Here is an 18,382-nt window from a genome sequence, read left to right as displayed (position 1 = left end):
GGGCTGGGGAGGGGAGGGGTGTCACCACCACTCTGTGTCCCATCATCATCCAAAGGCCTCGCTCAGGTTGTGAGCTGAATGGGGCGCCGAGGAGCAGCGCTTGGGCAGGGTTGGGGTATCTTTGGGTCAGGAGTCATATGGTGGGGTGTCACTGTGTCACACATGGCAGTCAGGGGTGACGGGATCAGGGCATCAGGGGCTATTGGTGAAGGTTCAGCCTCAGTTTTAATTGACAGCTCAGGAATGGAGAGGTCATGCAAAAGAGTTGAGGCTTGGCATCATGAAGAGAGCTTATGAGAGGCTATTGGTGGGGCCTATTTGCAGCAGAAGACCCCACTTGTGAGAGATGCCAGTACCATGGTATGATCTCCAAGAATAGCAGCATCAGTGAAGTGGATCCACCTGAGCCTAGAGAGCTGCAGAGGGCAGAGCTGGAGACTTGAAGCCAGCCCCTTGGAGGAGGCCAGAAGATACTGCCTTTGAACAACAACCACTCCAAATTTTTAAAGCTCCTTGTATCAGAGCCAAGGCTTGTAGAAAAACTCCTTCAGAGGGATCAGCTGATAAAATATCCATATAAGGAACAATAGACACTGAAAGATTCAACGTCCTAACTTCTTGTTTCCAAGCAGCAACAAATTTTTTTACATAATGGAAAGCTATTAGCCATTCCTTGGGGCAAAAGTTTCCAATGAAGTTGCTTCATAGGTACCTAAAAGGGAGTGAGGAAGGGGACATAATAAAAGGGTGGGTAGGATCAGGTATGGGAAGAGACAAGAGAGAAGTACAGAGGATCAGGAAATATAAATACGTAGCACTAGAGGATGGGGAACTGGGGGTAGCCTCTAGAAAGTCCCACATACCAGGGAAGTGAGAGGTTCCCAGGACCCAAGGGGAATGACATTAGCCAAAATATCCAACAGAGGGGATATAGAACCTGTAGAGACCACTTCCAGTAGATAGGCACGGGCACCAGTCGAGGGATTGGGCCACCCATCTGTATCAAAATTTTTAACCCAGAATCATTTCTGTCTAAACACAGGCAAGACCCCATCAGAAGAGTTAGGGAAAGGACTGACAGAACTGAAGATGATTGCAACCCCATAGGAAGAACAATATCAATCCACTGGACCATTAAGAGCATCCAGGGACTAAACCACCTACCAAAGAGTATACATGGAGAGATCCATGGCTTCAGCTCTCTATGAAGAAGAGGATGGCTTCATCTGGCATCAGTGGGAGGGGAGGCCCTTGGTCCTGTGGAGGCTTGATGCCCCAGTGTAGGGCGATGATAGAGCAGTGTGAATCTGGAGTGGGTGGAGGCAAGGAGGAGAGGGGGATGGGATGGTGAGTGTGTGGAGGGGAAAGAGGGAAGGGGGTTATCATTTGAATTTTAAACAAATAAAATCATTAATAAAGAGAGGAAAAATGTCTCCATAATATCAAATTAATATATTTTTGATGACTAAAACAGAAGAGGAAGGTCAGACAATGTTAATCGAGAGAAAATAGCAAAAAAAAAAAAAAGAAAAAAGAAAAAAAAAGGCAAAAGCAAGGCAACTGTGGTAAATGCAACAGTGGTGTATTGTAATTCCAAATAAAATGTTAAACAAGACCAAATAACATGCATATGTAAAGAAAGCAAAAGATGGCATTTGACAGAAATCACTCCCTATGAAAGCATTTTTAACAATACAGTGTTATATGATGAGCTTTTAATCTCCTTAGTCACTGCTATTTTTGTGTCAGACTGATTTCTAGCTACTTAGAAGGAAGCTTCAGGAATCTGTTAGGGAGAAAACCTCACATGTGTGTTTTCCTTGCTCGATCAAGCATGGCCATGTTCTCTGTGACAATTATTTTTCTTTTCAAAGGTGCTATTGGTAGTTCAACCATAAATGCAAGTTTATAATCACAAAAGAGGTTCTTGTAAACCATACATGAAGGCAAGGCTGTTTAATCATTGGTAATTTAGACATAAGCATTAATGTCTCATTTCTTCATTCATCTGGTGGCCATTATGTTTTTAGAAAATGATTTCTACATATAGGATGCCATCCTGGAGAACTTCATGAATGTATGATGTCATCCTTGATATCATAGAGCATTTTATTTGATTCATCACAGGATAGGAGTAGTACAATGTACACTGATGGTCTTCTCTTTTTTTCTATTATTGAACATAGGTTGCCTCTCTTCTTATCCATCTCCTTGCAGATTATCCTGCCCTGTGCCACACATTCAAATCCATACCCTTTCTTGCTTTTTCTTCTTATAGATTAAACATCTGAATAACTATTATTGTTATCATCATCATTTTTTATTAATTAGAAAAAACAAATAACTGGAATATGACAAAATGAAAATAAACAGATGAAAAGAAGATAAAGAAAAAGTATAAGAAACCTATACACACAGACTCAAATTCACAAAAAGAATTTACATAAAAACTTAAACTATAAAACACAATATACTTAAAAAGAAACTTTGAGATTAAAATCAAAAAACAGAACAAATGAACACAGAAACCAAACAAACATAAAAGTCCTGGAAAAGCATTGTGAGACAAAGCGCCACCAACAATGTCTTTGAGTTTGTTTGGTGTTTCCCATCTGCTGCTGGGCATGAGGTTTGCCCTTAAGAGTAGTTTGAATACCCCGTGATGTCCTAGTATTGAGTACATCTCTTGACAAAAGAGATTCTTGTAAATCATACCTGAAAGCAAGTCTGTTAAATCATTTTTAATATAGACAGGAACTTTAATGTCTCCTGCTTCGTTCACCTTGTGACCACTATGTTCTATAAAATGATTTCTACATATAGGATGCCATCCTCAACAACATCGTGGGATAGATGCCCAGGTATGGTGTCCTCTTTTATTTCATAGAGCATTTTATATCATAAAAACAATTAATATTGTTTTATTGTAAATGACTATCAACTGGATTGGAATGGCGATGTAGTTCCATTCCCCTCTCAGTATTGAGACCCCATTTTGAACAGAACCATGCAGGCCCTGTGCATGCTGCCATATTCTCTGTAACTTCATATGTGCATCTATCTTTCATGTTTTAGAAGTCCTGTTTTCCATGGTGGGTGTTCTCAATCCCCTCTGGCACTGATATACTTCTACCTATACTCCCACCATATTTCCTAAGTCCTGACACAGGGGATTTTATGAAGACAGCCCATTTATGAATGTGTGTTCCAAAGTTTTTGACATTCTCAAAACAGTGTGGCTAAGGGTATTTGTATTTGTTTCTATCTATTACAGAAGGAAAGATCTCTGATGGTGGCTGATCAGGACCCTGATATATATAATTAGAAAACTATTATTTATTGATAGATTTCAGGTGTGATACAGGTTTCCAAAAATGTGGCAGTGAGAATACCAGCATAAAAAAGAGAAACTTGTGCTAAAAAAAACCTGAATTCATCATTGGCAATATTACACATCAATCAAGGCTCTCACACACTCATGTCCACTTTGTCTATATTGCCGACGTCCCATGCATCAAGACACAAAGTGATCAAATTTGGGAAGCATTTAGGTTCTCCATTAATTTTAAGATATAAGGAAAAGTTTGGGAGATTTGCAAAATATAGCCTAATTATCCATGTGAACAATCTCACTTCTGGTCATTTCTGTAGTGATCATTAGTGAATAAAAAACAGATTTACACGATTGTATAGCAGGGAATATGGTTCAACACAAAAACTGTTACAAATTTCAGATAAATACATGTTTCATAAGACACTGCTGTCATTTAAAGATTTAAATAAAATTCCAAAACTTGGTAAGCAAATAAAGACAAGACAACTAAGAAGCCTGTTCCACCATTTGCTCTTGTTACCAAAAATAGTTCAACTCTTCCTGCAAAACAAAAACAAACTCGTACAAACTGGACACATACATCACATTTTTCTCCCTATGGTTTTAGGCCACCCCCACCCCACCGAAAGAAAGCAAAAAAATTTTTTTGAAGACCCTGATTTTTAAGTATAGCACAATGTCACTAAGAGTGATTTTATTGCTATGTGGCCTTTTCAAAACATAAATATATGCAACTTTACACAGTCTCTACAATTTGTGTTTCAAAATATAAATGTATATGCAAATATGTGCACATTCAGTAAGAATTAATGAAATAAGAGGCCAGGTGTATTTTAGGAGTTCAGGGAGTAGGACAATGGGCGTTTTGGAAACAGGAAATATAAAAAAAGAGCAATTGAATGACAATGTCAAAAATAAACTACCAAATAATATTTAAAAAATAAAGCAGCAAACAGTATTTTGAGCCGGGCATGGTGGCTCACGCCTTTAATCCCAGCACTCGGGAGGCAGAGGCAGGCGGATTTCTGAGTTCGAGGCCAGCCTGGTCTACAAAGTGAGTTCCAGGACAGCCAGGGCTATACAGAGAAACCCTGTCTTGAAAAAAAAAAAGAAAAAACAAAAAAAACAAAAAAAAAAAAACAGTATTTTGAGAGAAAAATGACACTAACCTTCAACACCTGATGTAAAGAACAATGTGTATGTGTTTTATGTGCATGTTTGTGTGTGTAATATTGAACTGAAATAATCTTTAGTCTCATATTTTGATAAAATTTATGATGAGACCCTTCATCTAGAGTGATTTATATGTTCATAAAATTCACTGTACTCACTGTGGTGAAGGTCTTGTGGGAGAAATTTCCATTAGTGGTTTTTCTCACTTAATGAAACACAGTCATTTCATAACGTAAGTTTCTTTTCACATACATTTACAAAGCCTCATATTGCAGGCACAATCTGAATGTCAATGTCCTTTTCATAGAATGTTCCCTTCTTTGTATGTTATCTGGTATTCTTAACATCTCCCTAGTACATTGTAAAGCTATCCCAAAGTGCAGCGCTTCTGTGCTATCATATGCATTACTGTCACGGTGCTTCTCACTCTGCTAACATTCATTCTTGTTTCTCTTTTCAAATCAGTGCCTTTTTATTACATCAGGAATCTATAATATTCCAAATCCCAACAGAGGCAATTTACCATTTAGGTGATGTCTTAGATTCTGTTCCTGTAAGAACCACCATAGTCAAAAGAAACATGTGAGAAAAGTATTTATTGACTTATGTACCTTAGTCACAGTATATGGTGTGAAGCCAAGGCCTTTCTCTACACAAAGGATAAAGAGGATGAGAAAGAAATTAGGGAAACAACACCCTTCACAATAGTCACAAATAATATGAAATGCCTTGGTGTGACTCTAAGAAAGTGAAAGATCTGTATGATAAGAACTTCAAGTCTCTGAAGAAAGAAATCAAAGAAGATCTCAGAAGATGGAAAGATCTCCCATGCTCATGGATTGGCAGGATCAATATAGTAAAAATGGCTATCTTGCCAAAAGCAATCTACAGATTCAATGCAATCCCCATCATAATTCCAACTCAATTTTTCACCGAATTAGAAAGGGTAATTTGCAAATTCATCTGGAATAACAAAAAAAAAAAAAAAAAACCTAGGATAGCAAAAGCTATTCTCAATGATAAAAGAACCTCTGGTGGAATCACCATGCCTGACCTCAAGCTGTACTACAGAGCAATTGTGACAGAAACTGCATGGTACTGGTACGGCGACAGACAAGTAGACCAATGGAACAGAATTGAAGACCCAGAAATGAACCCACATACCTATGGTCACTTGATCTTTGACAAGAGAGCTAAAACCATCCAGTGGACAAAAGACAGCATTTTCAACAAATGGTACAGGCACAACTGGCTGTTCTCATGTAGAAGAATGCGAATTGATCCATTCTTATCTCCTTGTACAAAGCTCAAGTCTAAATGGATTAAGGAACTCCATATAAGACCAGAGACACTGAAACTAACAGAGGAGAAAATAGGGAAAAGCCTCAAAGATATCAGCAAAAGAGAAAAATTCCTGAACAGAACAGCAATGGATTGTGCTGTAAGATTGAGAATTGACAAATGGGACCTCATAAAATTGCAAAGCTTTTGTAAGGCAAAGGACACTGTCAATAAGACAAAAAGGCCATCAAAAGATTGGAAAAGGATCTTTACCAATCCTAAATCTGATAGGGGACTAATATCCAATATATACAAAGAACTCAAGAAGCTGGACTCCAGAAAAAAAAATAACCCTATTTAAAAATGGGGTACAAGAGTTCAAATCCCAGCAACCACATGGTGGCTCACAACCATCCGCAACGAGACCTGGCGCCCTCTTCTGGAGTGTCTGAAGACAGCTACAGTGTACTCACATATAATAAATAAATAAATCTTTAAAAAAAAATGGGGTACAGAGCTCAACAAAGAATTCACAACTGAGGAATAACTAATGGTTGAGAAGCACCTGAAAAAATGTTCAACATCCTTAATCATCAGGGAAATGCAAATCAAAACAACCCTGAGATTCCACCTCACACCAGTCAGAATGGGTAAGATCAAAAAGTCAGGTGACAGCAGAAGCTGGCGAGGATGTGGAGAAAGGGGAACACTCCTCCATTGCTGGTGGGATTGCAAGCTTGTACAACCACTCTGGAAGTCAGTTTGGCAGTTCCTCAGAAAACTGGACATAGTACTACTGGAAGATCCAGCAATACCTCTCCTGGGCATATACCCAGAAAATGTTCCAACTTTTTTTTTTTTTAATTTATTATATGTAAGAACACTGTAGCTGTCTTCAGACACACCAGATGAGGGAGTCAGATCTCATTACAGATGGTTGTGAGCCACCATGTGGTTGCTGGGATTTGAACTCAGGACCTTCAGAAGAGTAGTCCGGTGCTCTTACCTACTGAGCCATCTCACCAGCCCCTGTTTCAACTAGTAATAAGGACACGTGCTCCACTATGCTCTTACCAGCCTTACTTATCATAGCCAGAAGTGGAAAGAGCCCAGATGTTCCTCAACAGAGGAATGGATTCAGACAATGTGGTACATTTACACAATGAAGAACTACTCAGCTATAAAAACAATGAATTTAGGAAATTCTTAGGCAAATGGATGTATCTGGAGGATATCATCCTGAGTGAGGTAACCCAATCACAGAAGAGCACACATGACTTGGACTCACTGATAAGTGGACATTAGCCCAGAAACTTAGAATACCCAAGATACAATTTGTAAAACACATGAAACTCAAGAAGAGGGAGACCAAAGTGTGGATACTTTGTTCCTTCTTAGAAGGGGGAACAAGTCGGGCAGTGGCAGGGCACGCCTTTAATCCCAGCACTTGGGAGGCAGAGGCAGGTGGATTTTTGATTTTCGAGGCCAGCCTGGTCTACATTGTGATTTCTAGGACAACCATGGCTATACAGAGAAACCCTGTCCAAAAAAAGGGGTGGGGGACAACATACCCATGGAAGGAGTTAGAGAGACAAAGTTTGGAGCTGAGACTGAAGGATGGACCATACAGAGACTGCCCCACCTGGGGTGATTTCCAGGACAACCAGGGCTATACAGAGAAACCCTGTCAATAAAAAAGGAGGGGGGGGGCAACATACCTATGGAAGGAGTTACAGAGACAAAGTTTGGAGCTGAGACTGAAGGATGGACCATACAGAGACTGCCCCACCTGGGAATCCATCCCATAAACAACCACCAAACCCATACACTACTGCATATGCCAGCAAGATTTTGCTGACAGAACCCACATATAGCTGTCTCCTTTGAGGCTATGTGACTGCCTGGCAAGTTCAGAAGTGGATGCTCACAGTCATCCAATGGATGGAACGAACACACGGTCCCCAATGAAGGAGCTAGAGAAACTACCCAAGGAGCTAAAGGGGTCTGCAACCCTATAGGAGGAACAACAATATCAACTAACCAGTACCCCCAGAGCTTGTGTCTCTAGCTGCATATGTAACAGAAGATGGCCTAGTTGGATATCAATGGGAGGAGAGGCCCTTTGTCATACGAAGATTATATGCCGCAGTACAGGGGAATGACAAGGCAGGAGTGGGTGGTTTAGGGAGCAGGGCTGAGGGAGGGTATAGGGTACTTTTGCAGAGGAAACTAGGAAAGGGGATAGCATTTGAAATGTTAAGGAAGAAAATACTTAATAAAAATTTTTTTTTAAAAAAAGAAAAATAAAAAAGGAAGAATCCAACCCAAGGAGGTTAATGATACTCATAAAAACAGAGATAGTAAATAATAAGTAATAATAAATAGTAAATAACGTTGTATTACCTGCAAAAAAGGGAAAGCACACACACACGCACACACACAAACACACACACACACCTCAACATGATCACCAGTAGCAAGAACAATAAAAACATACAAGGAGTTACTCATCACTGCTCATTGATACTGATATCAATGACCTCAGTTCGCCAATAAAACGACACAGGCGAACAGAATGGAGGCTAACACATAATCTATCCTTCTATTGTATACAAATAATATAGCTCAACATCAAGAAAAGGCATTACTTCGAGGTAAAGGGTGGAAAAAAGACATTCCCAGAAAATGGACCAAAGAAGCAAGCTGGTACGGCCATCTAAAAATACAGCAAAATAGATTTTAACCAAAAAGTAACCAAGAGAATTGGAGAAAGACGCTATATATTCCTCAAAGGGGGGTAAAAAAAACCCACCACAGATGACATTTAAATTTTTAACATCTATGCCTTAAACATATGGTCACCAATATTTGTAAAAGAAACAGTTTTATAGCTAAAATCACATAATGACTGTCATACATTTATACTCGGTAATTTTAATACCCCACTCCCACCAATTGACAAATTCTTCAGACCAAAACTAAACAGAGAAATACTCCAGCTAACTGACAACATGAACATGAATCCAGCTGATATTTAGAGAACGTTCAACTAAAGTATAAGAGAATATACCTTCTGCTCAGCACCTCATGAAACTTACTTATAAACTGACCACATATTCAGACACTGCAATTCTCTAGACATATAAGAAAACTGAAATAACAAGTGTATCTTATCAAACCACCATGGATTACAACTGAATATCAAAAAACCAAAGAGAACACAAAGCTTACAAACTCAGGGAGGCTGCACACCTCACTAATTGTTAAGACAGAAATAAAGGAAGAAATTAGAGACTCTGTAGAATTCAATGGAAAGGACAACAACTGAGCAACATGCACAATCTTATGGAACACAAAGAAAATGAAAGTGGTGCTAAGATAAACATTCATAGAACAAAATGCCTGCATGAAAAAATTGGAGAGCTCTCTTACTGGCACTATAACAGCACACTTTAAAGTCTAGAACAGAAAGAAGGGAGGGAGCAATGAAAAAAGGGAGTACACATCAGGAAATTATCAAATAGGGGGCTGAAATCAATAAAATAGAAAGAGAAGACTACAAAGAATTAATGAAACATGGAGATGGCCTTTGAGCCTTTTATTAGACAAGATAGACAAAAACTTATTAAAAGATAGAGAATATCCAAATTAATGAAATCTAAAATGGGACAAAATAAAAGACAATGAAGAATTCCAGAGAAGGGTAAAGACAGTTTTTAAAAGCATGTACTGCACTGCATTGGAAATTCTAAAAGAAATGGATAATTTACTCAATAGGTTCCACTTATCAATTAAATCAAACTAAGATAAGCAACTTAAACAGACCTAAAAACCTAGAAAAAGAGAAGTCATTACAAATCTTCCACCAAAAAGACCAGAGCCATGAGTTTTGGGATAGAATCCTACCAGACTTTCAAGGAGAAGGTAACAAGGATACTCCTCAAAGAATTCAACAATATTGAAAGAGAAGAAATGTTGGCCGATTTATTTTTGTGAACCCATGTTTACTCAAATATCCAGTCAATAAAGACTCAGCAACAAAAGAGAACTGCAGACCAACTTTCCTTAAAGTGACTGACACAAAAACACTTTAAAAAGCAAAATATATAAAAAGGAAGAAAATAGAAAAATATCAAAAGATCATCCACCATGATCAATGAGGTATGCTTCTTTAAATAGATGCAAGGATGGTTCAACATAATGCGCTTAAAGTTTAAAAAAAAAAAAAAGCGCCTGGCGTGGTGGCGCACGCCTTTAATCCCAGCACTCGGGAGGCAGAGGCAGGCGGATTTCTGAGTTTGAGGCCAGCCTGGTCTACAAAGTGAGTTCCAGGACAGCCAGGGCTATCAGAGAAACCCTGTCTCGAAAAAACCAAAAAAAAAAAGCAGTGATCATCTCACTAGATGGTGAATAATTCTCTGACAATGTCCAGCATCACTTTATGGTAAAATTGGAGTGATTAAGGATACAAGGGACATACCTAAATATAATAATGTTACCTTACAGCAAGCTTAGAGTAAACATTAAATTAAATGGAGAGACATTCAAATTAATTCCAATAATCCCCAAACAAGATAAGGTGGTCCATTCTCTCCATATCTATTCAAAATACTATCTAAAAGTTTAGCTAGAGCAATGAAACTGAAGGAGATGAAGGTAATATAAATTATAAAGAAGGAAGTAAAATTATCTTTATTTGCAGATGAAGTGATAGTATGCATAAGTGAACCAAAACTTCCCAAAGGCAATTCCTAGACCTGATAAACACTTTCAGCAAACTAGTGGGGTACATGATTAACTAAAATAGAAAAGAAAAAGCAGTAGCCTTCGAATGTGCAACTAAGCTTGCAAGTGCAAACAAAATAAAGAGATATCATAGTGTTTGAATTGATTGTTGACGCTTGTCACTTTTTTTCCCATAATAATCTCGAGGAACTCAATATAAGTGTGTAGGCTAAAATCTTACCAAGTTCTTTGTAGTCACAAACTTTGTAGTCACTCTTTGTAGTTACTTTTGGTATTAATAAAGGTCATCACAGACTACTGTGATATGTAATAACTTTCATATATTGATTAAAAACTAAAGAGTTTGCTCTTGGTCAAAGATACCAAAAAGTGCAAAACCTTAACATATTGACTGTGTTTATGGGTTTTCTCTGCATTATGACTTTTTCTCATGGTTTCTCAGCTTACTGCTATGTGCAAAGGCTTTAACACATTGCTTATCCCTAGGTTTTCTCTCCACGATGTGTTCTTTTATGTTTGTAGATAACTGTGTTGTGAACAATTTTTAATCACATTGATTATATTTGTAAGATTTTTCTCCAACATGTATCCTGTTATGTATTTGAAGAGAACTATGATATCTAAATGTCAGGAACAAGCAAAAGAAACTTGTCCTAAGGACTGCCTTTTTCTTATCACTCTCCATTTAACCTGAGGTTGAAACTAAGTTCAAGTCCCAAGGCCTAGGGGACCTGTGTACTTAACAATATCCAGCCAGATTTCATTATTCACATTTTGTTCCCACCTAAATGATGACTGTTCCTAAGTATAATTTCTGTTACTTGTGTTTTATTCCTCAAAAATAGTGCCCGTTCCTAACCACAAAAGAACAAATGACTATGATATGCTAGACCATAAAACCTACATCTTGTATCATTTGACATAAAGTAACAACAGAGAAAAATCATGATGGGGAGAGGGGAATATAGCTGTAACTTGGCACAGGATGTTGTGGTTTCAAACCTGAAGCTTATATACTTTTATATAACCTGAAGGTTTGGATGGTATATAACTTTCTGAGTCAAGGTGGGGCTGGGGTATTGTAGCTAAGCTTCTAAGTAGATTTTTGGCCCTGATTGATGAGTAGTGACTTGATTATAATGAATTATTATCATTTTCATTGTCCTGTGTTTGACTTGTGTTGGACCTCAGTCACCATACCATACCATAAAGGCTTTATCACATTGCAGGTATTCATAAAATTTCTCTCCAGTATTAATTGTTTCATAATGATGAAAACTATAGAGGTGTGCAAAAGTTTCACCATACTAATGCATTCACAGTTTCTTGCCAGTACAAATTCTTATATGATGTAGAAGACTACAAAATTGTGCAATGGCTTCACTATATTAACTACACTCACAGGGTTTCTGTCTTAGAATTTCCATTGCTAGGAATAGATTTCATGACCAAGGCAACTCTTGTAAAAGCAAACATTTAATTGGGGATGGCTTACACTATTAGAGGTTTAGTCCATTTTCATCATAGCAGGAAGCATGGGAGGCATGCAGGTAAACATAATGCTGAAGAAGGAGCTGAGAGTTCTGCACCTTGATCCACAGGCAGCCAGGAAGAGACTGTCTTCTAGGGATCACACAGGAGGGTCTCTTCAGCACTGGGTGGAACTTCAAGCCCACCCTAACAGTGATGCACTTCTTACAACAAGGCCACACATTCTGACAATGCTACTCTCTTTGTCAACCGTATTCAAGATACCACATTCCACTTGCTGGCCCTCATTTGATTGTTCAAACACATGGGTGTATGGGGACCACACTTATAGTATAATACAAAATACATCAAAATACATGAGAGTCAAGCTCAAAAGGACTCATCATCTATAGCAGTCTCACAAATAAATGAAGTCCAAAGTTCATCATCTGAAATTCATCCAAACACCTAAGTGTAATCCCCTATATTTTCAAAAACAAATAGCACATTATATCATTATATACCTCCAAATTCACAGGATATACTTTGCCATTCTTTTTTGTTTGTTTGTTTGTTTTGTTTTGTTTTGTTTTGTTTTTTCGAGACAGGGTTTCTCTGTGTAGCCTTGGCTGTCCTGGAACTAACTCTGTAAACCAGGCTGGCCTCGAACTCAGAAATCCACCTGTCTCTGCCTCCCAAGTGCTGGGATTAAAGGCATGTACCAACACTGCCATTCCTAAATAGCATTGTGAGGAAATAGTGGACCAAACGAAGGCCACTCTCCAAACTCTGTATATCCATGTCTGATTTCAAGTGTTCTTTAGTTCTTCAACACCTTTCTGCTTAGTTCACTCCAGCACAATTCTTTCTCTTTGGCTGGACTTATTTCAGGAAAGCAGTTTTCCTGAGCAGGTATCCCATAGCTCTAGCATCTCAAAATCTTGGGGTCTCCAAGGTAACTACAATATTACATCTTCATGTTCCACTGGCTGGGATCCACACATGATCTTTTGCACTCCTCAAAGAAATTGGGTCACTTCTCCAGCTCTTTTCTCTATAGCACCCTAGGTTCTGGTTGACTTCACTCTATTGCTGTTGCTGTTCTTTCTGCTCATCCCATAGGACTGACACCTTCAATATGCTGGGTTTTCCTGCTGCAACAGTTGTTCACTGCTTTCCTCTCAAATACTCTACTCATTGTGCTATTTCTTAGCTGCTCTACATGACACCTTCATGCCTTCGAAACTAACACCACCTGGGTAGTTCTATCACATGACAAAGTCCAGAAGAACCACGAGGTACAACTTTGGGCATGTTTGGAACACAGCATCTTTGTCCTTCCAGAAAACATTTACCAGAAGTTTCCACTTCAATGATGCTGGTTTCTTCTTCATCACCCCTAATTTTTTTTATCTACAGCTAACCAACATCAATTGTCTCAGTAGTCCCTTCTATGCTTGCCTCTAAAGCCAGAGCCACAGGGACAAAGCTGGTTGCTGGGGCTGGACCATGGCCTTTCTATCACATTATCACCAGTTTTCAAATTTTCAACAACTTCACTGCCTAAGGTTGGCTGTCCTGGAACTTGCTCAGTAGATTTACCTTGAATTCAGAGATCTGTTTTTCCCTGTTTATTGAATGCTGGGATTAACAGCATGTACCACCATGCCTGAACCTAAGAATTTCCATCTAGATATTAAATTGAAAACTCAGAACAGTAATCACAGTCCACCCCTTGTTAATTTGAAAAATATTTATATCCCCTTATGTCCACATGAAAAGAAAAACCAGGTAACAATAATCCCTAATGTGATACAGTTCTCCTTCCTAAAACTGCAGATCCATAAGTTTTTCTGGATGGAATCTTGCCTTAACATCACCTTTTCCTTAATGCCATATAATATCTTTGATCCCAAGATTTAGGTTCATTCAACACCCTGGTGAGTCTTTTCTTTCTTCCTTCCCTCCTTCCTTCCTTTCTTTTTTTTCCTTTTTTCCCTCCTTCCCACCTTCTGTTCTTCCTTCCTTCCTTTTTTTTTTTTTTTTTTTTTTTTGAGACAGGGTTTATCTGTTTAGCCCTGGCTAATCTGGAACTCACTTTGTATACCAGGCTGGCCTTGAACTTCGCCTGCCTCTGCCTCCGGAGTGCAGGGATTAAAGGCGTACGCCACCACACCCAGCGAGCCTTTTCTTATTTAACCTTACATTTTATATTTTTCCATTCTAAGATTATGCTTGATCAAAACAATCATCATGACAGTAAACACAGGACAAAGGCTATGCTGGCTTTCCTGATACTTCTTTTGTCAATGCAACACTCTTCAGACAAGGTCAAAAAGCAACAACATTCTTAAGCAAAACATCATGAAAAAACATATACAGAGTTCAAATCGCTCTCCAGCACCTATGTGTTCCATATTCCTCCTAGGATGTCACATTAGGTTCCACTTAATGCATGTACAAATCCAAAGCCTACAATTCCACATTGCTCCAAACAAAAACATGGCCAGGCCTATCATAGCAATACTTAAGTCTGGGGTACTAACTTCTGTCTTAGAAAGAATTTACAGTGCTCAGAAGACAAACTGTGACCAAGGCAACTGTTTTAAAGGTAAATATTTAATTGGGCCTGGCTTACAGTTTCAAATATTTAGTTTATTACCATTATAGCAGGAAGCATGGCAGCATGAAGGCAGCCATGATGCTAAAAAGGAGCTGAGAATTCTACATCTTCATGAGAAGGCAAGCAGGAAGAGACTATCTTCCTGCCAAACAGTAGGTGGGGCTGTTTTGCACTGCCCAAAGCTCCAAACAACCGCACCCCAGTAATTCACTTCCTACAAAAAAGTAACATCTATTCCTACAAAACACACCTACTAATAGTGCCACTGCTTAGGGCCAAGCATATTCAAATTAACACAGTATATGTCTACTATAAATACTTTCATACATTTAAATATGATTAGAACATGCAAGGCTTTACCACATTGGTTATATTGCTAAGGTTTCTCTCTAGTATGTATTTCTTTATGTATTCAGAGACTACTGAGGCATGTAAAGGATTTTCCAACTTGACTACATTCACAAGTGATGGGATCCGACCTGAGGCTCACAAGAATCAGGGTACACCTGGGAGGCAGACTGGAGCTGAAAGAGAGAGAACTAGATGGTCAAGAGAAATAATGGAGCTAAGTCAAGGATCCTGATCAAAGCTCAAATGTTTAATAGCAAATGTGCTTATAAAGGGGACAAGGCCCATTCCCACCAAACCATTCTTGGTGCCTGGAACCAGCTGCAGGTGATGACCTGCAGGACAGGGTGTAGTCTCTGGAATATCTCAGGGGCCTTTCAGCAGGTAGCAAAGTCTTGAAGAAGAACAGTGGCAGTGGCTGAACAATAGAGTGATCTAGGGAGCAAGACTCCACCCCAGGAGGTCTAATTCTCAGTGGCAGCAAGGTCAAAGTCTGGATCAGCCTGCTTCAGGCTGGGAGAGCCTACACACAAGATTTCTGTCCATTACTACATTGATTACATTCATAAGGTTTCTCTCCAGTATGGGTTCTTTTATGATATCTGAGGCCACTGTGACAGGAAAAGGCTTTACCACATTGATTACATTCATAAGGTTTCTCTCCAGTATGGATTCTTTTATGTCTTTGGAAAGTAGTGGTTGTTACAAAGGCTTTACCACATTGATTACATTCATAAGGTTTCTCTCCAGTATGGCTTGTTTTATGATATCTGAGACCACTGTGACAGGAAAAGGCTTTACCACATTGATTACATTCATAAGGTTTCTCTCCAGTATGGGTTCTTTTATGACACTGGAGATGACTGGGTGTTGCAAAGGCTTTACCACATTGATTACATTCATAGAGTTTCTTCCAAATATGACTTCTTATATGCCTGGAATGATAATTGGTACATGTGAAAGCTTTAACACACTCATTACCTTTATCAATTGTTTTATCTACATTAATTAATTTTACAGGTTGGTCTAATAATAAAGAATTATCAGATCTTAAGCTTTTATCACTTTGCATGTTTATTGTGTTCTCCCTCTCTATGGGTTGTGTTGCCTCTTTGAAAATAGCTCTGATGGTAAGACCATTTACAACATGGCTCATATATATAACATCCTTTTTCTATATGAGATATCTATATGACATATTTCCTAAAACTGAAGAACAATGGAACAATGCAGAGCTTTTTACAACTGATTGCATTAATAAATTCCCTTATGAGTCACAGCACATTAGCACTGTGAAGCAGGAAAAACAGATGAATTTCCACATTTCTAGTACCCACAGGAATTTTCCTCAGTATGACTTTGGAGATGTTCCCAATAAAGTCAGAAAACCAATTAATCACAAACTCCTATCATATTCAGAAAGTCTAACATACTCAGAAAACTACATATCTTCTCATTGTTCTGGAAAGAGGTGTGTTGCTCTTTTCAATATTCATAGACTCTCATGGTTTTGTCCATTTGACACTTGAAATACCCACTAAAAGAAGAACAAATGAAAGTTTTCCATAGTGCATTCATAACAGTTGACGTTTTGTTCCTTGTAGACGTGCTGTATATGGATTAAGGTTTCTCCACATTCTTGACTCTCATAAACTGACCTCTCAATAAGTTAGCAATGAGTCTGCAAGAATATAAGTATCACCAACTTTACCATGGGGTAATTGCTTCTTAGAAGGATATATGGAGATATATATATATATATATATATATCCTTTTAAGTGTGTGTATATATATGTGTGTATATATATATGCACATATATACACACCAATCACTATTCAATGTGCAATATTTAAATATTATGAGGCTATACAGATTGGTAGTTCCACAGCATAGATCTAATGGAGCTACAAATCAAATGAAGGGATCTCTTAAGGCATTGTTTCCTTGTTTCCATTTTTAGAGGAATGCCTTGGAACCACAAATCAGATAATAGACTCTGAGGTACATGGACTTGCGAAAATATCATAATCATAGCTAGAGTCAACGGACTGATATTTGACACTCTTGCTTTTTTTTTTAGAACTTCCAGAACATATTGCAATTTCCTCACAGACATATTTGTATCAGCTTGCACATGAAAATTACCTTCCAGAACTTTGACATGGTTCTTCAATATGATTGATGGTCTTCCCATTTGTAGCCTAAAATACAGCAACAGAAAATGAATGATGTTATTAGAAATTAGGAATAAATGAAGTTACTGTAAATTTTCACAGTTGTGAACCTGATTTATTCACCGCAATCTTACTTGTGCTCAATTTAAATAACAGAAGATCATCAATAACCAAAAAACATTTGTTCCCTTAATTTGAAAAGCAAAAGAAAATTCACAGTCTTACCTATAGAAGTAAGGTTCCAGTAGGTCTCCAACATCACATCTTTGTAAAGATTCATCTGGGAAGGATCCAGCAAATTCCACTCTTCTTTAGTGAAGCTCACATGCACGTCATCAAAAGTCACTGCATCCTAAAATATCCCAGAAACGTGTACAATACAAAGCATGATACTAACATCACTACTTATTTCCTGACACACAAGTTGTATTCTAATCACCATGTCTTTTTAGAAGGAAATTGATTATAAAGTTCACCTATGTTGCTGTTGAACCTTTTGCCTAGGATATAGCCTTGCAAGGGAAATGCCAATTGAGAGGGAGATGCAAGGGGAAACAGATCAACAGTACCAAGCCCACATCTGAGAAACTGTACGAACAATTACTAACTACAAAAATATTGGACAACATGGGGGTATTTGCTCATGACTTTAATCTAGAGGGACAGGAAGGTTTATTTCCTAAAGCTGGAGGCCTGCATCATCTATGTAACCAATTCCAGGACAGCAAAAGTTAAATATTAGACTCTTACTCCCCTGCAAATATCACCCAAGGAAACAAAAATGATAGAAAGAAACCATAGTTCTGCACTGAACTTCCTACAAAGAATTATACATTAACTGCAGTTCTGTATTCATCTGGCAGAAACATGAAGTACACCAGTTTAAACTGTAATATTAATAAAATTTTGCTAAAGGAGAATGTATTTTTAGAGTTACAGATGGACCAATTAAAATACTAGTAATATAAATGTTGATCACAAATATGCAACATAGGGCAGGAGAGATAGCTCAGCTGTGGAAAGCTCTTGCTGGTCTTCCATATAATTGCAGTCAATATTTAACATTTACATGGGGACCAACAACTACCCATTACTTCAAGATCAGGAGTTTTGATACCACCTACTGACAACAGTGAAAATGAGGCACACATGATATTCATATTCATGCACACAAACAAATACTTATATTTATTCAAAAATCAAAGAACAAACTGAAGAGTTAGGCAGATCAT

The 18,382-nt window shown here is 38.2% G+C and overlaps 1 protein-coding gene across 6 annotated transcripts in view; it reads right to left on the bottom strand.

Annotated features, from left to right (window-relative positions):
- Positions 1–206: 206 nt before the first annotated feature.
- Positions 207–18,382, bottom strand: part of LOC147000918 (uncharacterized) — a 63,918-nt gene continuing 45,742 nt past the window's right edge. For 2 of the 6 annotated variants that reach the window (XR_015045414.1, XR_015045409.1), the window contains exons 2-4: positions 17,376–17,502; positions 17,122–17,177; positions 15,205–15,910 (exon numbers count right to left, since the gene is read on the bottom strand). The gene's annotated coding sequence lies outside the window, so the exon portion shown is untranslated. The other 4 variants (XR_015045410.1, XR_015045412.1, XR_015045413.1 and 1 more) reach the window with 4 other exon arrangements.

The sequence above is a fragment of the Mus caroli genome, unplaced genomic scaffold (genome assembly GCF_978045245.1).
Source record: "Mus caroli unplaced genomic scaffold, Mus_caroli_1 scaffold_15, whole genome shotgun sequence".
Lineage (NCBI taxonomy): Eukaryota > Metazoa > Chordata > Mammalia > Rodentia > Muridae > Mus > Mus caroli.
This window is presented reverse-complemented; position numbering and strand designations above follow the sequence as displayed.